Here is a 25774-nt window from a genome sequence, read left to right as displayed (position 1 = left end):
AGATATGTCATTTCTTCCTTTACTCCTCCATAACGTTCATTAATTCGAATGAGTGGGACGTAGAATCAACTCACTGAGAATTTTAAAAATACATCTGCAATCATACAGAGATCAGTTGGTCACGAAATATAAGCAACTGAGTGATAAAAAAATTGAACAACCTTTCTTCATAATATTATATGCTCTCGAAAGCAACATTTGAAATAGTTCAACAGCATTATTCCAATGAAAAACGAAATCTAATGAACTGTCCACCTGACTTTTTGGACGTTGATTTCAAAAACCAATGTTTTCACTCTCAATTGAGAAATCAACATAATTATCAAGATTATCTGGAAAAACAGCCAAAAATTCATAACGAAATATAAATGATGACATTAGAATGATAAATCAAACGCCAATAACTATCCTTCCATTGCTCAAATTCAATTATCTGTGTGAATAATATCAGTCAGCTGAAAAAAAATCTTCCAACTGGTATGAAACATGACGATTTCATATACTGCTTCCTCTCTGGAAAGCAAACAATGGGTCGAAGATGGGTAGCAAACTCACGTATTGTCACCAACGACTTATTGGAAAAAAATAAGAATCCAATATATTGCTTTGCTGATGACAACACACTTGTTTCGTCATTCCATTTGGATTCCAGGATATCATCTAGGAAGACACATCTTCACAGGCAGCTGGAGGTTGCGTATCTTAATGAGGATCCAGAAGTGATTTCGAATTGGGGTGAAATAATCAGGTTCAATTCAATGCCACAAAAACCCAGACATTCAAAAAGATAAATGTTTCCGAACCGGATATAAAAATGTCAGGTCAGACAATTCCGCTTTCTACTTCCATACGTTTGTTGGGGGTTGAAATGGACACCAATTTGTCGCTGGAATTGCAAAGGCTGCTCCTCAGAATTTTGTAACACTGTTTCGAACAAGAGAAGTGTACACACCTCAGCAACTTTTGATGCTTTTCAGAGGTCAGATCAGACCTCCTTTTGAGTATTGTTCTCATGTATGGAACTCTGCGCCCAAACATACTCCGTTGCTGGATTCTATCCAGAAAATAGCCATCCGCCTGATTGGAGACACAAACATCACTTGCATCCTTGATAGTGGTTGATTTTTTTCAAATACGGACCTCTAGTTTTTTTCATCGATCTCATTTGAAGAAAAAATAGAGCGCTGTTTCATCAAAACACGGCATCGTGTCAGAAATCAAAGAACATGATGGCGAAATTGTCCAAATTGGGCTTCAAATTGCTTCTGCATCCACCGTATTGTCCAGATCTGATGGTCTCCAAGGACTTTTTCCTCTTCCCAGACAATGCACCATGTCAGAAATAAAAAAACACGATGGCGAATTTGCCTAAATTGTGCTTCGAATTCCTTCACTACCCACCTCATTCTCCAGATCTGATGGCCCCCAGCGATTTCTTTCTGTTCTCATAACTCAAAACAGGGCTTACTGGAAAGAAGTCAAGCGCCGATAAAGAGGTTATCGTTGAAATCGGGGCCTATTTTGAGGCTACAGAGAAATTGTACTTCAGAAATGATATCGAAAACCGCTGTAATCGTTGTATTTTCATCGAAGGCAAACCATGTCGAATGATGAAATCATATTTCATCAAGTTTCATCAAGAACATTTTTTGATGTATTTTATCATAAAATGCATATATATATATATATATATATATATATATATATATATATATATATATATATATATATATATATATATATATATATATATATATATATATATATTTCAAGCGAATGAATAGACTATACTGTCGAATATGGAAAATGGTCGTGAAATAATTCAAATTCATTTAAGCGAATACATGAATTGAAAGATGTTACAACCCCAATTTCAATTTTCTAAAACAAAAATAGTATTCAGAATTCCATCTTTTGATATCCCAAGTTCATAGACATCGAAATTGATACGATCACAGGATATAGAAATATAAAACAATCTCCAAATACGCAAACTTTGCACAGATTGAATGCTGAGCATTTCACCTTACTAAATATTGAGGGAGGTTAAGATCATAAACAGACAGTATTCAGAAATTCATTCGGTATCTATTGATCTAGAAAGACGTTCCAGCCATGCAGCACATCTCCTTTTTTTCGATCCCGCTGGGTGGCAGCATAACGTGAGTTTTTGGTGTTTTATTGTATTTTTTATCAACATTCGAGTGTGAGTTTATTGCTGAAGTATTTTCCCCGTTTCGCTACAATAAATATCTAATTGAGTTTTCAAATGAGTTCTTTCATTATTTGGATGAATGATGGATGGGTGAAACAGCGAATAAAATCCTCTCGTTAATAAGCCAAGCGAGTAATGAGTTGCGACAATACTGAATTTACTAGAACTTCACTTGAACATTATTGAAACATTGAATGGTGAATGTTTCATGAAATTTAATTGATGTTGCATTCTATAATTCATTCAGAGAATCTTTGAAAAATGTATCACTACCGCTATTCAGAAGTAAACTTGAAATTGAATTGCTCATTCAACCGTAATTTGAACAGTAACATTTGTATTTATTTTACAGAAATTAGTTTATACTAAGCAATTTTTGGGAAAGAAAGGTTTTGGCATTCTACTTTTCCATCTAAATACAAAAGAAATATGTGGAAATCTTTCAAATAAAAAAAGCAATCAATTTCAAAGAAGTCACAAAGATGTGTAGATAATTTCTTTTGTAATTTTTTTTCAACGTGGTTGAGTGTAAGTATAACGCTTTGCAAAAATTCGCCACTTCAGGTTAGGTTTGGTAACAAGTGAGTGGAACTATTCGACCCTCCACCGTTTTTCCGTTAATCAGCTGTCGCCCCCATACGAACGACAACTCTCAGAAGTTGAGCTAAGGACTAACGAGGTGTTACCTTTTAACTTGTGATTTCCAACACGGTTGAAGAATCATCCCAGCTTCAACCAGATAAATTCTCTCGAGAAAAATATCTGGGCGAGGCAGGAATCGAACCCACGTTCTTCCGATCGTGAGTCGGGCGTACTACTACCGCGGCCAATTCCACGGCCAAGCTATTCACATTCGACCAAATAAACCCAGATTCTTAACGAAGCCGACTAGTTTGTACAGTGCGTGGTCTTTCAGGTCAGCTGGGAAGAGTATGGCTCTGCTGAACTCTAAGAACTTGATTCAGTCTTCAGCGGGGCAGGCAGAAACTATGTGATCTGCTATTTCATCATTTCCCAAACAGAGGCGACACACACTGTCTTCTAACAGTCCGAGTCTCTGAATATGATGATTCGAATGACAGTGATCTATAAGAAGGCCAGTTAGACATCGTAGTTCATCCCTAGTGTAGCCCAACAACTGTTCGGTATCAAGCTTCGAAGGGTGAATAAACGCCTTCGAGTGAGCCAATTCTGGAAGATTCTGCCAGAAGTCCATAAATCGTCTTGCCATCCAGATGTTCAATCTGTGTTTGGCAAAGCCTAAAGCGATGCCAGTGACACATTCTGGTCCGATGAAGCTGCTTGCAGCACCCTTCTTAAGATGGTGACCATTTATTTTTATTATTATTATCATTATTTTCTATTTCATTAATTTTCTTTGCCTCACCTGCCTTCGAACTAATGTTATTGTTTTTCACAAAGTATTTCAATTCGGTTGTCGATAATTCAAAGTAACTTCAACTGCGTTTCTTCCAAGTTTTAATTAATTTTTAAGACGATACTTCGAACTCGAAATTTTAGTATACTCTCAGTTGGAATTGTCTTCAAGATGACTTCATAACGAATTTCAATTTCTCACTCACAGAGTCTCAATAAAATAGTTATTGCCTAGGTCACACAATAAACAGAGGCATTTCAATGGTTTCGTCGAATATGAATACGGTAAGTAATAATCATTTATTTTTTTTGAGATTTTCTTTATGAAGTTGTAACTTGGAAATAATGTTCCAAACCTTTTATTAAATTCCATTCCAAATAATTTCGGGATTGTAAAGTAAGAAGAAGAAAAGAATTGACTATGAACAGTGATCTCCGATTCGAATTCCAAGCGTATAGACTAGTTCAGTAAGCATACCATACCACTCAAGTTGATTCACGGAAATCGAAAATGCCTTCACAAAACGACAAAAATTACTCTCATGATAGTCTCCTTCTCTCATCTTTGAACTACGCAGATGTACTTTATGGATCATATCTCACAAGTTTCAATCACCAAGTGATTGTTGATTGATGGATGGATGAATGCAAGGTATGTATTAACGTTTTTTTTTTTTACTTTTTCACGCCTAAACAGCTCAACGGATTCGAATGAAAGTTGGTATATAGATAGATCATGACCTGGAATAACACATAGGTTAAGTTTCCACGGTAACCCGGGTAACATCTAGTATAGTATAATTGGGTACCTATTGATTGACTGACCCTCTTATATCAACGTACAGTCGAAGCTACTGAACCTAGAATCTTGAAATATGCAGGTATGTTCTTTGTATAGCGTAAATAAATATAGAAATTCAGGAATTTTCACCTACAAGAAAGAAAAATGGGGGTTCAAAGATTGTATTGGGTTACAAAAAAAATATTGTAACTATTTGTTCAAAATGGTCTATCACGAAACTCAATGTGACAAGCCAAATTCTACGCGGGCGAAGCCGCGGCAACAGCTAGTGATTTATATTTTTACTTCAAAAATACAGTTACTGAAAAAATATGCCAACTGCACTAAGTGATGAATAGCTTCGAGAATCGAATGATATCATCTATGAAGAAATTCGCAAAACTGACATAATTGTCAACGAAGTCTGCTCTCATGCGTCTGCCTGCGTTCGAGTCGCGTTCTCGGCCACAGCATATCTAACAATCAGCACAGACACTCCCTTGGGCGGGAAAAGTACGCGCATATACTTCGCGTCGCTATGTCGGCCATGTTGAAAAGCAGTGGACCTGTCAAGTTTAATTTTGGTATTGAATTGTTGACATGAAATTTAAAAAACAATTGACATAATACTTAAAGAATATATGATAGTTAATATAACTTTCAAAAACTTATTATTTTGTTTGAATGAAACCTTCTTTATTAGATGAAGCTCTCTGATCAGCTGTCATTTGCAAAAACAAATTTGTCTGGGTTACTAGATCACATACAGATTTCCAAGGTTGAATATAGGTATTTAAGAATTACACTATACTTTTCTGTGCAGTACGTACATACTTGATGTGTAATCTTATAAATGTTATCTGACCGATTCAAGGTACATATGTAAATAATAATAATATACAAATTGTTCAAGTAAAAGTTATTTCTATGTAATACAAAGCATTTAGGAGTATGTTTGAAGGTGATTGACAATGTTTCATGATGAATTTCACTAGTTCGGACTTCCATTGTCTACTATATAAAATGATTTGAAATCCCTGATAGAACTAAAAAAAAAGAATTGAAAATGAATAGCTGGAAATAACAATTATATCAACCAAAATAAACCTGAAATGAAATAATAGTAAAATAAAATACAAGTAAAAATAGAACAATTGAATGAATAAAAATAAAGAAATGAAAAAATAAAATAAAAAGTGGAGAGATTCCAAGTCACGTTAGTTCACGACGTTTCGATTGTTAGTATCTACAATCGTCTTCGGGTGATGACTGGACTGGTTCCTCCGAGAGATGACTCGAACGACCCATAAATAGTCATCTCTCGGAGGAATCAGTCTCGTCACCCGAAGACGATTGTAGATACTAACAATCGAAATGTCGTGAACTAACGTGACTTGGAATCTCTCCACTTTTTATTTTTATTTCCTTTTTTCATTTCTTTATTTTTATTTATTCAATTGTTTTATTTTTACTTGTATTTTATTTCACTATTATTTCATTTGAGGTTTATTGGTTTATTATTGGTTAATATAATTGTTATTTTCAGCTATTCATTTACAATTCTTCTTTTTTAGTTGTTTCAGGGATTTCAAATCATTTTATATAGTAGACAATGGAAGTCCGAACTAGTGAAATTCATTTGGGAGTAGTCGTTTTAGAATAAACCCCCCTTCCTTTTTGTGAACAAATTATTTATCTGTGAAAGATACTATAGATACATATACTTACATGCATGCATGTATGTATGTATGTTTGTGTGTAGGTACCACTAATACATTTTTTACAATCAACTGCATTTTTATTTGAGAGTTTCAGTTACTAACGTTTGTGAGTAGCTTGTTGAGTAGGTATGGTTTCTTACATAATTTCAAACTGAATTTGATCATATTTGGAATTTAGCCGACTCCAAATACAAGTTCAAGAACAAATTCAAAGAATATTTGATAGAGAAAAAATTTTATTGCGTTTCTGATTTTTTTGATTGACTTTTTTTTCAATTTCTATTCTGTTCCACACTGTGAAGTATTATGGAACAAAGCTGATATTATTGATAGAAGTGCTGCAGAATTTTGTAACAATTGGATGGTGATATTCAACAAATGAGATATGCTGACAAAAATAAGATGATCCCTAGTTGAGGATCATACCAGACTATAATCGCCACTTAATGACACCTTTTAATTAGAGCTCAATTTCCCATACATCATACTTGTACTCGATGCACGTTTCAGTAACCAAATTAGCATCTTATTAATTGATGTTTAATATCAATTTCACTCCTGAAGATGCTAACTTGGATAGTGAAAACGTACAACAAGAACAAAAATGTTTGGAGTTTAAGAAATTGGGCTCCATTCGAATGTTTCTTCTTTAACACCAAAGATTTCAGTCACATCTACGGCTCTTAATGTATGAATAGAGGAAAATTTCTGCGTGGGTTGCAACAAACCAAATGAGGTGATGTTTTCCGTGAAGTGATCCCAACATTTTGTGCCAGTCAAATCTAATTCTGAAAACCCTTAGCTATCACTTCTTATATTATTTGAAAAAATTACAAATAGCATCGTATTAATATATTATTCATTATGATGAATAAAATAGCAACAATCAAATGACAAACCTTATTTTATTAGATAAAGTCATTTGAAAACAAGTTCAGTTTCATGAATTATGACAAGATGAAATTTCCAGTACGCCTCTGTTATAGACACCATGTCGCAAGTCTGGCCCTGAGCCACAGAACACCTGTAGTTAGTGTGTTTTGTGCCTGAGTAATATGGTTTTCAAGATGGCGTCTTCATACTTTTTGAGATCAAAGGCGGCATCGTGTGTCCGTGCTGATTGTTAGGTATGCTGTGTCTCGGCTTCATTGCTTAGACCATCCTTCTACGCATAATGGCTCATTGCGTTGCGTCAAGTTAATCTTATCGTGATTACTTCAAAACGATTCGTTCAAAATTAATTAGTGCAATACTTGAAACGAAAATTGTATCAATTTTTATAAGAATTTGACAGATACTCTAAAATGTAAAAAGTATCCAATTTAGTTATATTTATGGCTCAGTATTTTGCATATAGTGGCTACCACATAAGAGTTAGATAATGATATATGCTATCGCGGACTTTCATTTAAAACTATTCGAGATAAACAATCTGAATGTAACTCCAACGGTATAGGCAGCGCACGCCAAGATAGCTCTCAGGGAGCGACAATTTTTTCGACCTGCTTATTATTCTTGCAGTCTATATATTAGTCTAATATATCGCTTCATTTTTGTAAAGTAAGTTCCCTGGACTTCCTCTTTTCCTCTCGGGAATGTATAGATGGGGTCAAAATATCACCAGTACTTCATATAACTTTTTTTCCTAAAAATCTTCGTAACCAAGTTACGGGCCCTCGAAGTTACAAAATGAAAAATGCTTTTCTTTGATAACTTTTCAAGTGAATATTCAAAATCATCCAAATTTTGGTAATTAACTGAACAAATGAATTTCGTCGATGAGCTTTCATGCAGGAGTCAGTTGTTTTGCTACAAAGTCAGGAACGGACTACCCCCGATGGTCCACACCCCAAAACTTTGAAATGACAGATATTTTTCAATACTTTTCAACAAAATAAGGTTACTTGGACAATTTTATGAATAAAAGTACTCGTGTGGAAAGTCGATCGGAGCAACGAGTCTTGATAAAAATGTAGTTCTACTCGACGACAAAAAACCCGCTCGTCCACCATTATTTGAAATGAATAATTATCAAAGCAGAAATAATAATGATAACATTAATTCAACAATATTTATAACAGGAATAATACAAAGTATGCTAAAATGAAGTCGTAAACAAAAAGTACAGTACCTATATGGAAGTTTAAGTCACAATTGTGATAGCAGATATTTTTTCAAAAGAAATATCAAGTTCTGTAGATTCGTGGTGTTTTTAAACTAACAAGTTACTCTACTATGAAATATCGACTTCATTCCATATTTTGTATGTACATAATACGTGTGGAATAATCACGTTTCGTGTTGATCAGTTATCTGAATCTCATGAAACTCAACATTCGAATGTTTCAAATTCTTCTTCACAGCTAAACTGTTGAGGAGTTTCACTGATAGTGGGAGTGATAGTGGGAGAAATTCTTTAACACGAATCTAAATTTAGCTGAAAAAAACGCACATCGGAAAAAATATTTACTAATAAAAAGCAAACGAATGAACTACAAAAACGGCTGCACATGATCAGGTGAAAAATATCCAGGGAATAATATTTCTTTCACAGATGTTGACAAAAAAACCTTTTAGAAAGTTTTGATAAAAAATGAGAAACTGGAATGCGATTTTGTTTTGTTGAGTGGTGCGTTGTCATATGACTATCATTGTATTGTCAATATTCTATAGGATATTTTGAATTTTTTTGATATGGCCGAATAGTTTACATTCAATGAATATGCAGATATGCATGTATTTTATGGACGAGCATTTTGTAATGCTGCAGAAGCTCGTCGTCTGTATTCCGAGCATTTTCCCAATCGAACGGTACCGTCAAGAGAAACATTCGAGCGTGTCGATCGCAGCTTGAGGGAGACAGGTATGCAATAATTGAAAATTAATTTGAGCACGTTGTTTTATTTCGATATTATTGTAGGTACAGTTTTGCCAAAACGAGGTGGTGAGGGCGCTCCTAGGACTGTACGTACCGTTGTATTGGAGAAAAATATTTTGGAAGCCGTCGCTGATGATCCTTCAATGAGCATCAGAAATCTATCAGAACAGTTCCATACATCCAAGACCACTATTCATAGAATAATTAGGGAACAACTGCTCCATCCATTTCACATCCAGAAGGTACATGCCATGACACCTCAAGATTTTCCAGCACGACTGGAATATGCCAATTGGTTCATGGATAGGCAAAGAGAGGATATGACTTTTATTAATCGAGTTTTATTCACTGATGAAGCAGGTTTCAGTAGAGATGGAGTTATCAACTCTCATAATCTCCATATATGGGCCGAAGAAAATCCCCATGGGATATTGCAAACCAAACACCAACGGAAATTCAACGTGAATGTTTGGGCTGGTATCATACGAAACCATCTTATAGGACCATTCGTTCTACAGGACCGATTGAATGGAGAAGGTTATTTGGAGTTCATTCAGAACGATTTGAATGGACTTTTGGAACATGTTCCATTGCAAACCCGAAGAGATATGTGGTTTATGCATGATGGCGCTCCTCCTCATTTTAGTTAGATTGTGCGTGACCATCTGAACCATATTTTCCACAATAGATGGAATAATATTACATTGTGAAGCCATACGAAACGACCCTGGAATGCTATTTCAAGTACAGAGAGGGTGTCTTCGCAGACTAAGAAAATGTATAGAGAGAGAAGGTGGTCATATCGAGCAGTTTCTGTAGCGGATTTTTCATTTCTGTTTGCTCTTGAGGCTCTTGAGTTTCGTTAGTTAAACGTGTTTGCATTATAAAAATTCGTTATGAACATTTTACCTATCATTTCCATTTTCCTTAAAAACTAATATTTTCGAATAATGGTAGACATCTCAGGATAAATGTTGTTGAATTAACGTTATCATTATTATTTCTGCTTTGATAATTATTCATTTCAAATAATGGTGGACGAGCGGGTTTTTTGTCGTCGAGTAGAACTACATTTTTATCAAGACTCGTTGCTCCGATCGACTTTCCACACGAGTACTTTTATTTATAAAATTGTCCAAGTAACCTTATTTTGTTGAAAAGTATTGAAAAATATCTGTCATTTCAAAGTTTTGGGGTGTGGACCATCGGGGGTAGTCCGTTCCTGACTTTGTAGCAAAACAACTGACTCCTGCATGACAGCTCATCGAAGGAATTCATTTGTTTAGTCAGTTACCAAAATTTGGATGATTTTGAATATTCACTTGAAAAGTTATCAAAGAAAAACATTTTTCATTTTGTAACTTCGAGGGCCCGTAACTTGGTTACGAAGACTTTTAGGAAAAAAAGTTATATGAAGTACTGGTGATATTTTGACCCCATCTATACATTCCCGAGAGGAAAAGAGGAAGTCCAGGGACACCCTGTATATATATATATATATATATATATATATATATATATATATATATATATATATATATATATATATATATATCCTCATCGGAAGCTGAAAACTCAACGACGAATATGGATTCTCCATTTAGTTCGAGAAGAACTACATCAGGCTCTGAGGGTAGAAATAAATCGTCAATAATATTATCATTAAATCTAAAGAAATGAACTTCAAACGTTCAAGCCAGTCTCGAATATACCTACACAGTAGGTTAAATGGACTGACGCCTATCAGAAAACAACTACTCCCCTGGCTAATACCACGAAGGGCGTTGGATTATATCCGACAGGTGTCAGTGCAGGAATCTTCACAGAAAATTTCCTGCATATACAATTGACAGTACAACTGAAAGAGTCGAACTTCAATTATGGAACGGACACACTTGCAGACCGGTTTCGGGTTCATTAGCCACGCATCAGTGCAAGATAGTGACCATCATCGACCTAAAGTCAATGATATTCCATAATTGAAAATCGAAATTCTTTCAGACTCCAACTTAGGAAGGGGAATGAAATACTCTGAAAGAATTCCGATTTTCAATTATGGAATATCATTGACTTTAGGTCAATGATGGTCACTATCCTGCACTGATGAGCGGCTAATGAGCCCGAAACCGTTCTGCAAGTGTGCCCGTTCCAAAATTGAAGGTCGACTCTTTCAGTTGTATTGCCAATTGCATATGCAGAAAATTTTCTGTAAAGATTCCTGCACTGACGCCTGTCGGATATAATCCAACGCCTTTCGCGGTGTTAGCCAGGGAAGTAGTTATTTTCTGATAGGCGTCAGTCCATTTAATCTACTGTGTAGGTATATTTGAGTCTGGCTTGAACGTTTAGAGTTCATTTCTTTAGATGTGTTCACTGCCAATCTTCAAGCATAGCTCACTGACTAATAAAAAAATATGTCATTATTATTATTTTGAAGCGGACGCTGAACTAGCTGAGACCTTCACATCAGACAGATGCAAAAAATTCTTAGTATTCCTGTCAATTGGATATTGAAGAAAATATGTACTGAATCAGGTGTTCCCAACCGGTGGTACGTGTACCACCAGTGGTACGCGGGAATGTATCAGGTGGTACGCGTGAGTGATGTGAACAACATGCTGTTAATAGCAAACATGACTCAGCTCACGGGTCGCTAGAAAAACGAAATACTCATAACCCAGTGAACGACCTGACATCTTCGTTTTTCTTTTACCTACATTGGAATTTATAATTCCTATGGATTGTCTTTTACTTTCAATAGGCATTACAGGTTCGTTGTGGGTGTTGTAATTAATAATTCTGATTTTGTATAAGAAAACTGAACTACGAAACGATTTCTGACGTCTTCTTCTACTTCAAAGGATTGTGCTGAAAACCTAAATTACCGGCCAATCGTAAATACGATGAAAGCTACTCACAGTACGGTTTTATAGTGAGCCAGGGACTGAAACCAGTGACATTCCTATTCCTCAATGTGTTGTATGTCTTGAAACACTTTCCAACCAATCCATGAAGCCTTCTTTACTGATGCGACACCACCATTTTTTAAAGAAAGAAACCCAATGTTTGACAACGTTTGTCAATACTGATACTAACTTAATAAAGGCGTCATACCTTGCTGATTTAAGAATTGTAACAGATGGAAAGCCTCACACAATAGGTGAAACGCTTTTACTGACGACCGCTGTGGATATGGTTCCAGCCGTGTTAGGAAAAAAGGCAGCCAATATATATTAAAAAAAATACCACAGGCAAACAACAACAAGTTTTACACTAAAGACTATCAAAGTATATTTTTTATGTATTTAGACCTATAGGTAATAAATAAAACTGTGAATTGATACCATTTTAATAAATTGATGTATGTAGCCCTTACTACGTGGTAGGAAATCATAATGAAAAAAGAAATGAAAATTTCTATGTTTTTTACCACTTTTATTTGAAACTAACGTTACTGTAGTTTCATCCTATACGGACATTTTCAAACTTATACAATAAACTTGTATTGTGTAAGTTTGAAAATGTCCGTGTAGGAATAAACTGCAGTAACGTTAGTTACAAATATTAACAATAAACTTGTATAAGTTTGAAAATGTCGGTATAGGACGAAACTGCAGTAACGTTAGTTACAAATAAAAGTGGTAAGAACATAGACATTTTTTTTTTCATTAATACCATTTTAATATTTTTATTCCTCCTTTATTATAAGCATATTATGAATAAACAAATATCTAACCATCAATTATGAAGTTTTCTCAGGAATTTGATTGAAAAAGCCTCTGAACACTTTTAGAAGAGTAAATATTATACGTTTATTAAAATATTTGGGTCTGGTAGTAGGCAAATATTTCTCAAAAAGACAAGTGGTACACAGGTGCAAAAAGGTTGGGAACTCCTGTACTAAATCAAAGCTTGGGTATATTGTTATATTAAAATGTTCATGAAACTATTCACATCATACATTATCACAAAATGAGAAAAATATGACTTTTACATGAAGGTCAAACTGTTCAGGCCCTGTTCCTAAATTACCGACTCATTCAGTAGGGCACACTAGCAGTATCAACGAATAACCACTTCCCACACCATGTGGTGAGTGAACAATAGTAAATCTGAGGAGTTATCGAAGTTTCATATGCTTTTCCTTCTATTTTCCAGCGATTTTCTATTCGTCAAAACTGAACACCCCACCACGAATATCATCTTGCTTTGCTATAAAATACATCAGGCTCATCAACTTGTATGAGCCTGAGCATGGAGAATGATTAAACTTATTGGGCTGAAATGTTGGAAGCGCAATCCCGACTGGCCGTAATGAACCCCTTAGTTTCCGACTTCAGTCCAATCTACCTGAAGAAAGCAAAAGTCAGCTTATTTGATAATTTGGAGTTTCAATGTTGTTAAAGAAGACCACAGGAATCGGTCCATCCTTGTGTTGTGATCACTTCGTTCAGTATCGAAAACCAAACCAAGTTCAACGACCGCTCGAGCAGCTGCTTCGAAGAGGAATTTTTCGACCTCTGCTTTTTCATGGTCATGGACCAACTGAAGGAGAGGACCTGAACTTCTGATGACTAGAGGCTCCTGCTAATCGCATTCTAGTATAGTGACACTACAAACTCAACAGTTCAGGACCTTCTAGTTGTCTGGAAATATAATCGTGAAACGATTTAGGTAACAAACCTCTATGGAGGTTCATGATTTTCTGGGTACTGAATGTAATTTACGTCATTAATATTCTCAGCTGTACGAAATATGGAGAATCAATGAACATGGAAAACAATTCAAAACTTTTTCATGACTTTGCTCCATTCTCTATTCCTATTTCTCAGACTACCCGCAAATTGTAATCCCACTAACTTCCACAGTAAGTCGGCTTTTTATGTTTCCAAATTTAAATGTAAAACAGGTCGCAGTACCCCGACTTCTAGAAAACGTAAAAAACTTCCGTTTCTCCCCATGAAAAAGAATCATTATGGTGAAAAATTATTTTCATTTCAGTGGTGCTCATTTCAATACGTAAACGCTACTTTTATTCCTTTCGTAATATCCTGAAGACGGACACAAAGGGAAAGTAAAAACTTCGAGCTAACTCGGGTAATGCAAATACTGCCAAATGACTTCTAGTTTCCGTTTCTCCGAAGGCACGGTGTTTTATTGCCACATACACTGTGTCACAGACGTAGCAAGATTGTGGATATATGACAAATCTGTAGCTGATTCATTAATTCTTATAGTTATGGATTGTTTATTGTTGATGAATAGAGAATCAATAATTTAGAGTATCATTGATGACGTCGCCATCATTTTTGAGCGATTAACAGAAGAGGATTTCAAATTTGGGCTGTGAAAGATACAAATTCAACATCGATGGTTTCAGTATAGTACACCGGAAAAACATTATCCATTCTCTTCGCTTCATATGCACGCAGCCTTTGGAGCTATCAAAATTGGAATTTCTGAAGCTGAATAGTAGATAGAATGGCTAATGAATATAACATAATCAAATATGGAAATAGAGATATATTTTCGATGGAATCTACACATCAGTAGTGAATAATTGGAAAAAATTGTAAATTTCTCCACGTATCACATCTAAAAACAATTCGTGGCATTATAGGTTGGCAGGAGCATCCTTTCAGCAACTCTGGAATCGTACCCTATTCTCATTGTCGGATATTCAAGATCCAGCAGTAGCTTTTCCAAGTGAGGACGATACATTAGAATCAGCAATGCGGGTATTTTAGCGTCTGGTTTTGGAGGACAATCAACGTTTGCACGTAAGCCCTTGCTGAACCAGCTCAGGAAGAAATTGTTGCCTCTTCTGATATAGACTTTGCTTTTACTGAAGAAGTATTCGGTGCAAGGTATAATTATAAGATATTCTGATTTCCAGGAGGCAAAAAGTCGCTTATTTGCTACATCATCCACATTTTTTGATTTGTTCGAGAGTTAGAGAACTGAGAAACTCTGGCTGCTGATTCGATGTCATAGAAAAAACAGTTGAGGTCTTTAGAGTAACTTTCATCTTCTCTGTGCATTCAATTCAAAAGCTGAAGAGCCGAGAAGCTCTTGTCTTTGATCCTTAATACAGAAAGGACATCTGAGGTCGTTGAGTCAACATTCACTTCTTTTTCAGACTCGAATCTGGATATTTGGTTTCTCTCTCCCTCTGAGGCACTCACGTTGGGAAAGGATGATCATGGTAGAGCCAGTCATTTCCATGACAAATCTTTCTACAGAAAGTCGCCCCGCATTTCGAATATTGCGTTAGAATGGTAAAACTTGGGGTTTGAGTCACAAACAAATCCATTGTATTCATGTGAGTATTGTCAAAACTAGGATCACTTATGAAGCAATTGCTTGGTGGCCGAAGGCTTCACATCAAACAGCTCAGGTGAAGTTTTGTGGCTCACAGAGATAGGCTTATCTGGCCATATGTGGTGCCATCAGTACCACACCGTCGGCGGCCATGGGGATTCTCCTCTTCATATTTTTCTGCAGAGAGAGATTAGATGGACTGCATATAGACTTATGCACATCGCAATTGCACAAATCAATCTAATGCAGAGTACAATAAACTAACGATTGACTCTGAAAGTCACAGCATTCTGGAAATGACCTCTGACATTATGCCTGCAAATGTCAACTACGAACTGCCTTATAAAGTACTGTTCCTGAGTAGAGAGACCTGGATCCTCCTAAAGAAGGGAATCTCAAGAGCAGATAATGGTTGGTTCACAGACAGATCAGTGACAGTTCCAGGTTCTGGTGCAGGTTTTTTAAGTCGCGACTTAAAACACCTGCACCAGGTTCTGGTGCAGGTGTTTTAAGTCGCATACCCAGGACAGAGGTATCAACCTATCTGGGCACCTATGCCACTGTACTTCAAGCGGAAATCTATGCTATTGATATGTGTGCGGAGAGATTGGTGGAATCCAACATCATACACACGTGGATGGCAAGAAGATTTATGGACCTCTAGCAAAGTATTCCAGGATTGGTTCACTCCAAGGCGTTCGTTCACCCTTCGAAGTTTGAAACCAAACAATTGTGGAACTACAATAGGGACGTAGCAACGAACTACGATGTATGAAATGCCTTCTCACAGGTCACTGTCGTCTGAATCATTATATGCCTCCTGTTGAGAATCGCACATTGAATGGTGATGTCTTCCTTCATAAAATAGGTGTATTTTCAATAAGACAGCAGGTGCTTGACCATGTTGGATTGGCAAGTTATTCTTTCAGTCCATCTATATAGTCGTTAAACTCCTTTCCATCCTGTGAACTTATTTCTTCATGTTTTCATTGAATAATTTTTTGTCCATAGTTTATTGATTTTTGAAATTAATACATTCCCAAAACTATACCAGGTGATTCTCTAAGGTGGCTCAGCCCTATAACTTCGACTATAACTTCGATTTACATTTTTTAACATATTTACTTGCTTTGCCGTACTTCCGATTCGACCGGAAATGACCACAACTTTCGATTTTTAAATGGACATCCTATATATTTTCATTTTTTGATATAGAATGCCATGGATCGTGTAAGTCGCTTCATTCTTGATCAAGTAACATGGAAAAACTACGACTTTGGGACTTATGACTCTCCACATTCGTTTTAAAAATTATTTCATAGTTGCAAATATGAATTTTTTCAGTCAACTTGATTTTTTCGAATGGAAAGAGGGTAGCTCGTCGACATTTTGTGAAGGACCAATTTCTTACGAATAATTTGATGACACACACTTTCATTTCATTCTCTCTATTTTTCTGAATAATTGCAAGAACCGATCATACCTAATAACAAATAATACGTTTTCGGTATTCTCATGCACTAAGTCCTATTATTCTAGTTATCCATGACAAACAATTGAAGCTGTTGCTAAAACTACCTAAACAAATAGGCTAATGAATATGCTGTCACTTTTGAAAATTTATTTGTTGTGTAGTTTATAATTATATGGCAAATTATATTAGAAACGAAAAAATTGACATGTTGCTAATTTACGGAGAAACAAAAAAAATGCAACTCATGCATCTCGAATTTCTGCTCAGAGGTTCCTTAATCGTCGCCATCCCACTCGGCATTATTTTCAAAAACTGGAAAGAAAAATGCGAAATAAACAGAAGAAAATGCCAATAACTTCATCGTCAGTGAAGAAAAAGAAATAGACGTGTTGGCCTATGTTGAAGTGAATTGTACGGTGTCAATTCGCCAAATTATTTCTGAGTGTCATATAAGTTATTCGTATGTTTGGAGAATTCTGCACAAATATAATTATCGATCTTTCAAGTACTAACTACACCAACATCTTTACGATAACGATCACAACCGAAGATTGACTTATTGCATCTGGTTTTTGACTAAATACAGAGAAGATGTACGTTTTTCATTTGAAATTATTTATTCAGATGAAACCCGATTCACCAACTTGGGTATGTTCAATAGGAATAATAAAAGGTAGTGGTCTCAAACAAATTTACATCTGATACAAGAAGGAAATTTCCAAGAGCGATTTGGTTTCAATTGCTGGATGGGTACTATCGAAGAAAAACTTTTGGGGCCAATAATTTTCGACGGACAACTGACTGCGGAAAGATATCTACAGTTCCTTAGAAATCAAATTAATGATTTCATTGAAGATTTGCCACTGGCTAACCAAGTTGATATCTATTTTCATCAAGATGGAGCGCCACCTTATAATTCTCAAGTCGTAAGAGAACATCTGAATGACACCTTTCCAAAAAAGTGGATTGGAACTTATGGACCTATTTAGTGGCCTGAGAGGTACATTCTTGAGTAGTCATATTTTTACATGAATGTATTATTTCTTTTTCATATTATAGATTACCAGATCTTACTCCGCTAGATTTCTTTCTCTGGAGAAAATTGAAAATCAGGTTTACAGCTACTCGTGAAGAGAAAGAGCATAAAGTAAGGGTGGCATTCCAGAACATTACCGAGGAACAGCTAATCAATGTGATGCGCGCAACAATAGGAAAAACGCAGACCATTTTTCAATTTCTTTATTCAATATTCACTTCCTTTTAATATAGAAAAAAATAAACATAGCTGTAAGAGTAGTAATTATTTTTTCATAAAATCTTAAAAATATTGGTTTAATTTGACAAGTTCAAACGCTCCTATTTCTCGCGCGCTTGAGGCATGACGTCATAGGGCACGTCCTGTCAGTTTATTGTTTACATTGAGAGTTAGTTTGATAGTTTGAATAGTTTGAATAGTTTGAATATCACGTAATAATCATGGAAGAAGAAAAAAAGCCATTTTATAGATATTGCATGGTATCAATGTGTCCGAACACTATAAACAGTACACCAGATAAAGTTTCATAACCTCAAAGTTCATAACCTTATTTACGTATGTTATACAATGAATGTGATTAACATTTGAGGTTATATTGAGGGAAATAATTTCATAAGTGCATGTATGCATAATAGCGGATTTACTTGGTTAAAAATACCATGTTTTACAATAATTACCTTGCAGCTTCAACTCCCTTAACCTCAGCAGATGTGAAATCCGGGTTTGACGCAAAATATGTGGTCATCATGAATGCATGTATTTTTGAAAGATTATCCGACTGTGCTTTCACAAAACCGTTGTACGTCATTGCTGTTCTTGACATTAAAATATTAGAAAACTAAGCTAGAATAGCAATACAACCAATTTTTCTCTCCAACACAACCTGAATGTATGAAAATAAATCACAGGTGACTGACAGGACATGCCGTATGACGTCACGTTTCATTTCGACTAATGGTGGGGCATTTTACAAATTTGAATTTCGCTCGTAAATTTTTCACTTTCTTATTTATGTTTAAATAATTGAATACAGAATTATCAGAAAATAACGAATTGAGTGTAATACTAGGACCTTAAAAGCGCAGGAAAAAAAAATCAGGCCATTTTATTTTTCATGCATATTCCCTATTGCAAAAGTTGAACTTTGCCGTGATCAAGGAGGAGGCCATTTTAGGAATGTATAACCTTAATGGACCAATTTGTGACTTTCTTGCAATCATTCAGAGAAATAGAGAAAATAAAGTGAAAGTGTGTGGTATCAAATCATTCTTAAGAAAATTATCTTTCACAAGAAGCCATCGAGCCACCCCGTTTCTATTTGAAACAATCAAGTTAACTGGAAAATTCATATTTGCGACTATGAAATAATTCTTAAGACGACTGTGGAGTCATAAGCCTCAAATTCGTAGTTTCCCATGTTACTTGATCAAGAATGAAGCGATTTACATGGCATTCTAGTTTCAAAAATGAAAATTGGAATAAAAATGATTTCATTTGTCAAATATTGACAAATGGAGTATTGGATTTGGAATGTCATTCTCGATCGAAATAAGTAAAAATATATAGGATGTTCCGTTTAAAAATCGAAAGATGGGGTCATTTCCAGTCAAACAGGAAGTACGGCAAACCAAGTAAATATGTTAGGTTCGTTCCAACCAGCGTCAGAAACAGTTTCTGACAGTCAGGATTCTGCGCAGTAATGTGATTGTGTTCCAACATGAGTTTCCAACCATTAGTAAACTATCAGTTTTCTGTTCCATCTAAGATTCAAACCTGTTCGAAATCTATCAGAATGGTTTGAGGATTATTTTCTAACCATCAATCTGACGCATGCGTATTTCGTATTACTGTTTCTGTTTTATGTTCATGCAACTTACAAACAACATTACCTGCAAAAATTGTTATAAAATGAATTATTGATTTGCTGGCGCAGGAAAAATTAGGAATTCCTTAAGTGAACCTAAAATATGAACATCTTTAATTACACAAATTATTGCGGTGACCTCCCAGTTCCATGTTGATTAGTAAATAGAATAGAGATATAAATACTGCAACCTTCTTTTACTCTCCAGAAATACACTTGATTAGATTTATTATTAAAGAATTGAAGGGGTTATATTTTTAGGAGTGACATTCGTTGTGGAATGTTTGAAATACAAACTGAGTAGAGAAAAGTATCTTCTGTATAATTCAGTATTCATATAGAAGTATTTGTTTCGAAAGATTTTTTTTCTTTCATGTAATTCAATGTTTATATGAAAGTAGCCGTTTCAAGAGGACATTCTTTCAGTTTGTGTCTGAAAGTTACTTCTTTGCATGATCTACACATCCATGTCTAGAGTTACTTATTTTCAAATTGATTACTTCCTTTTTTTCTTTGAAAGATTCCCTCATCCCCTTTTTTGTATCAAGATGGAGTAGTAGAAAGCCAAAAACTTTCTTTCCCAAATTATTTTTAAAGGTTATGTTGAAATCTCATGCCAAACTTCAGTTGAACTATCAGCTGTTCCAATCAGAAATTTCAAATTATTCAGAAACCAATATTTACCAGACATGCGCGTTGACAACGATTTACAAACAGTTGGAAATCTGTTTGTGACTCAAGGTTGGAACGAACCTGTTGAGAAATGTAAATTGAAATATAATATACAATCCACAAATTTCGTTTTTCTATCTCCAGGAATAAAAAAGTTATAGGGGTGAGCCACCGTAGAGAATCACTCGGTATAGCGGGCACTCTTTCACTAACTACCAGGGATATATTTGTGATAATATCACAAACTAGTAGACTAGTAATTCGAAATGTTAAAGTTTTTTAAACGCCCGTAATTTGTGTTGATAAAAATAATTAAATTGTGCTATTGTTTCAGTGATTGAATACTATCAAAATTGTATCCTAGAACTGATTCCGTGGTAACTTTCCACATGGCTATTCGTTTTTTTCATAATAGTACAAAGGAAATACCGAAAGTCTGTTTTTCTTATGTTTCTGTGAATTTCCATCGTTTCCAATAATTCTACAATACACCCTTCGTAATAACTTATGTCAAAATTTCCCAGGAAAATTTTTCAGCAGAAATAAAGTTTTATCCAATAATTCCACGAGGCAGGCTGCAAACTTCGTGGGTATATTGGAAAATGAAACTCAAAGTATGCAACTACATGGCATGAAATGTATCAGGAATTTGGTTTTTACGTAATTTTTCACGATATTGACTAGTAGAATGAAAGCTGAAATTGAATTTTCCACTCTCGGGCGAATGTAATAAAACATCTGGGGAAGTTTAGTTTCAGTTATATACAGTGAGTTTCAAAAATTTTGCACCATAAGAGAAACTTCTTTATTATACATTTGTCACAAAATTTTATTTCTGATATAAATTGGTGCCAAATTCTAAATTTCCGAAAAATGTACAGTGGGGAACAAAGAATACAAACTACCCTTATTTTCGACATTATTAAAAAAGTTTATTTATGAAAATTGTTCAAATTTGAAAACCATATTCAGATTTGTAATGACAGCTACCTACGTAACAAAACAGAAAAAAATCATTTTTATTGGTTATAGCCTCATAACGAGTACTAGTATCCCGTATACACCTTAGGCGCTTCCCTCATATTACTATAATAATATTTCAAAGCGAAATTTAGACCAATTTATTATTCGAACTAGTATATCGATCTTTGTTGAAAATGATTTGAATTTTTATTAGTTTTTTGGTGCAAAAATTGATATTTTACTCTGTATGTATGTATCTATGTTTAGCATTAATTAATTCAGTCAATTATTTCTTGTCATTAAATCATACTGATAGTTATTATGTACATACATATATCTGAATATGAATATAACTGAAATATAAACAACTTTTCTAAATAAACTTTTTCAATGATGTTGAATATAGGGGTAGTTTACTTTCGACCAAAATTATAATTTTTTGTTCTTTCCTGTACACTGTTTAGGAATTAGTTTCCCACAATACACCAATTTTCATCAATTAAGAATGAAATTTTCTGACAAACGAATAATAAAAAAGTTTCCCATACGACGTTATGAAAAGAGTCCCATTTTATATGCTTAGTCGATTCATGGAAGTTTCTGGCAGAAACATTTTTCCATATCGTGAAATCTCCTGAAGTTTAAGGGAGGTTTTGTGTACCGCCAACCCATTTCACGTATCGTAACATGTATAACGTAACAAGTTACGTTACATACTCTTGCATATTATCCGTATCATTTCCACACGTGTGAACATAATTTGTGTGTCCATTTGTTACAAATGAACTGTCAAGCGGCAGTGAAAATGTTACGTTACGATGAAGACGGAGTACTGTTTCATTTTCATCCCAACTACTTTGACATGCGTATCTGTACGGCTCGAATCATCATTTTTTTATTTCAGGACGTCGCACAGCAACAAGTTGAGCCGACTATGCAGAATATAACAAAAAAGTTGATCATAATTTGAACCACATATTCTAGGGTCGAAAATTAAAAGTTATTCACCTCAATACAAATGAACACAGCGGACCAAATTTGACACTTTCGAAGTGAAACTCCTGTTTTCAAACTAGATAAATGAAAACTGACACTCCCCTTTCATTCCACATAAACGATTCCATAGAAAATCTTCAGGAAAACTCTTTGAAGATTTTTCATTTGAACTTTCAGGGTCTCACTAATAAAGTTGACCAGTTGTAATTATATCTTGAAGATAAACCTCATGATATTATTTGCTTGACTGAACATTGGCTAAATATAGAATGCTTGAATATTTTGATCATTCACAATTTTAACCTAATATCATGCTATTGCAGAAAAACTATGCAACACGGAGGTGCTGCAATATATGTAAATGGCAAAATAACTTGTAAACTACTCCCTTTAGAATCTTTTTGTGTTGAACAACATGCAGAATTTTATGGAATCGTGTTAATTGAATTTAATTCTGTCCTGATAACTACTTATAGGTTCTCTTTGTCCCAAGATTATGATTTATTTTTCAATAAAGTTGAATCAATTATAACAAGAATTTCAGATCAATATAAAAGGATAATAGTTGTTGGAGATTTCAATATTGACATAAATAAAATGAATTATATTTCTAGAACTTGGCTAAATATTTTAGATTCTTTTGGTCTGAAACCCAAGATCACTACTCCCACTAGAATAGGTCCCACATCTTCTAGTTGCATTGACAATATTATAAAAAATATCCATGACTCTGAGTGTGTTGTAGGTCTTTGTGATCCCTGTATTTCAGATCATATAGGGCAATACATACATATTCCCAAACAATAGATGTATAACGTCGAGAATAAAAGGTACAAACAAATAAACCAAGCGGGTTTAAATGGTATGAAACAAGCTCTACAACTTATTAACTGGCATATTTTCTATGATGATAAAAATCCATCAGAAGTATTAGCAGAAACCCTCAATAATACTTTGTAACGAAAATTTCGTTCCATTTCTAATATTTAATATTTTGCATCGAAGTAATGCCGGGACAGTAGTCACTCCCTCTTTCAATTTCGAGTGAAGACCGCTTGCGCGGAAAAAGATCGGAGGAATCGATGGATATCGAGGAATTTTGCTTCCGACGAGAGAAGAGAGGAAGGGTAGCGACTGTGAACGTGAACAGGTGTGCGGAAAAAGTGGGTAAAAGGCATTTTTCTGGTAAAAGACCTAATTATCTGATTTATCTTTTATTAATTTGTGCAGATAGTAGATTGAATTGAACTGAACGTTTAGATAACTCGTTGAGTAAATTATTTTGATTTACAGTTTCCAATTTTCGGTTTTTTTCCGAGACCACGAGGATTGAGGTTAAAATCCAAATTTCCGTTTATTTAAAGAATCATTGGAAGGAATCAAATTTCAGTGCTAATTACTTTTTAGGAAGATTCCATTGGAGAATATCGATAAGATATTTTTGGTAACTTACAAGGTTCAACCTTTCAAATCTATCGAAACCATGTCTACTCAGAATACCTTTTTTCAGATAATAATATCATTGTTCCGGGGACTGATCCTTAGTTAGGAGGTCTGACTGGCGACTGGAGGACAAGTACGGTGCTGACTGCTGGTACAGCCGGACAAGGAGCCAACAGGGGAATTCTTCAGGTGAGCATTTATTTTCTCTTTATTTGTTCATTGTTAATGATATCTCTGTGAGAAATAAATGCGAACCTGAGAGAGTTGTTCTTTGTTCTTCCGAGCTGTGCAGTAGTTAGCATTGGAATTTCCTCTCTCGGAAATTCAATCTCTGGTCTGTACAACTCATTACTCAGGTCTACCAGGTAGTATCTTTGGCCTTTACCATTTTTATCTGCCACCCCTGTCAGCGTTGAAGGTAGCTCTTTCTGAATCCAAAGTTATCTGACAAAATTTTATTTAGGAATTGTCACCCATAATTTATCTTCCTTTGGATTCAGAATTATTTGAATCGCTTATCTTATTATCTTATCGCTTTTTCATTATTTCTTACTCTTGAATTTGCATTGCATATCCTTACGATATCCTTACAAATTATCAAAGATATTTTTTCATTATATTTAGATTCATTTAGATTTTCAATAAAGTTCATAACGAATTCATTTAATTATCAATTTTATTGCCTACCACTTGTAGTGGAAGTTAATATTCTCCATTTTCTTAGGAGAAAACTGGCTGTTCTAGTTTAATTTTTTTAATTTATTTTATTATTAACCTTCACTTGGTTTTGAAAGAAAAATTTTGTTTAATAAAATTCAGAATATACCCTAAGGTTCTAAGGATATCCTTCGTTCCCTGAACTATTGTTTTTTTTCAATTCTGATTCATTCCGTTTGTTTCGCATAACCTTGAGGAAGCCAAATACTGGGTAGAGGATTGGTGTTACCAGGAGGTCCCCTTGCTGATAATTTATAATCGAAGAGGCTCAGTTAACCAGAACCAACCATTGTCCTGCTTTATAGAGACCATTGAGTCGTCCTCGTCGTCAAGGTACTGTTAGCCCAGTCGATTTCAGCCCAACAGCACTTCGCTAGGACCAGCATCGTCGAACCACCCACCCAGGTATTATCCAACCAGGACCATCTTTGAATCAGATTGACAACTTGTGAATATTCTGAATTTAAATAGCCTTCAGCTTTACAAATTTTTGGTTGTGAATAGCCTTCAGCTTATTGTTGTTTTTTTATTAGTAATTAAAGTTGTTAATTGTTCCTGCTGGTTTATTCTGCCTTCTCCGCCAAGATAGAGAATTTCTTTGGTAGTAATTATCTTTATTTAATTTTCATTTGCTACCTAGCGCCCATTTATCGAGCCGGTCAAGTCAACTTTGTTATATTGGTAGTAGTCAGTTTCAATTTGCCTTCGACTATTACCAATCATTGTTGAAACTTACTCACACCCACAATCTGAGCAGCCTATAAGCACATAAGTAATAACTTCCATATTTTTAACTTTAAGTTTTCACCTTCGAACGTTTAAAATTTGGAGGGTTACAACTTATAGTAATCTTGTTTCCAAATTTTCCCTTTGAAGGAATCTGAAAATAAATATGCCAAAAGACCAATAAACTTTTTCAATGATGATTTGCGCCAAATGAGAAATACATTGAATACACTTCAAACAGTCATCATCTCTTCAAAAAATCCTAAAGATAAAGCTATTTTTGTAGAATACAAACGAAGATTCCAAAGTGAAATAAATTTGGTAAAAAGAAACTCCTACGACCATTTTATTCAAATGTCAAATAACAAAGTCAAAGATACATGGAGACTGATCAATTTTGAATGAAATATGGTCAATAAAAATACTATTACTATCAATCCCAATGAATTCAATATATTTTTTTCAAATATAGCCGAAAAAAATAATCAAATCTCTTCCAGCATGTAATACCAGTACATTGGACTATCTAAGTAGTTTTTCCAAACCCTGTGATTCTTTTTTCATGCTTCCTGTGCTTCATGATGATGTAG

The 25774-nt window shown here is 34.8% G+C and overlaps 1 long non-coding RNA gene across 1 annotated transcript; it reads left to right on the top strand.

Annotated features, from left to right (window-relative positions):
* The first annotated feature begins 23490 nt into the window (after nt 1–23490).
* On the top strand, nt 23491–25012 carry LOC141482644 (uncharacterized). Its single transcript, XR_012465635.1, has 2 exons — nt 23491–23754; nt 23809–25012. It is a non-coding gene; the product is annotated as an uncharacterized lncRNA (long non-coding RNA).
* Nucleotides 25013–25774: the final 762 nt, after the last annotated feature.

This window comes from Leptinotarsa decemlineata, unplaced genomic scaffold (assembly GCF_025532065.1).
Source record: "Leptinotarsa decemlineata unplaced genomic scaffold, Ldec_3_MD MMD2_tig00001719_RagTag_RagTag, whole genome shotgun sequence".
NCBI lineage: Eukaryota > Metazoa > Arthropoda > Insecta > Coleoptera > Chrysomelidae > Leptinotarsa > Leptinotarsa decemlineata.
Note: the sequence above shows the minus strand (reverse complement) of the source record. Positions and strands in the feature narration are given on the sequence as shown.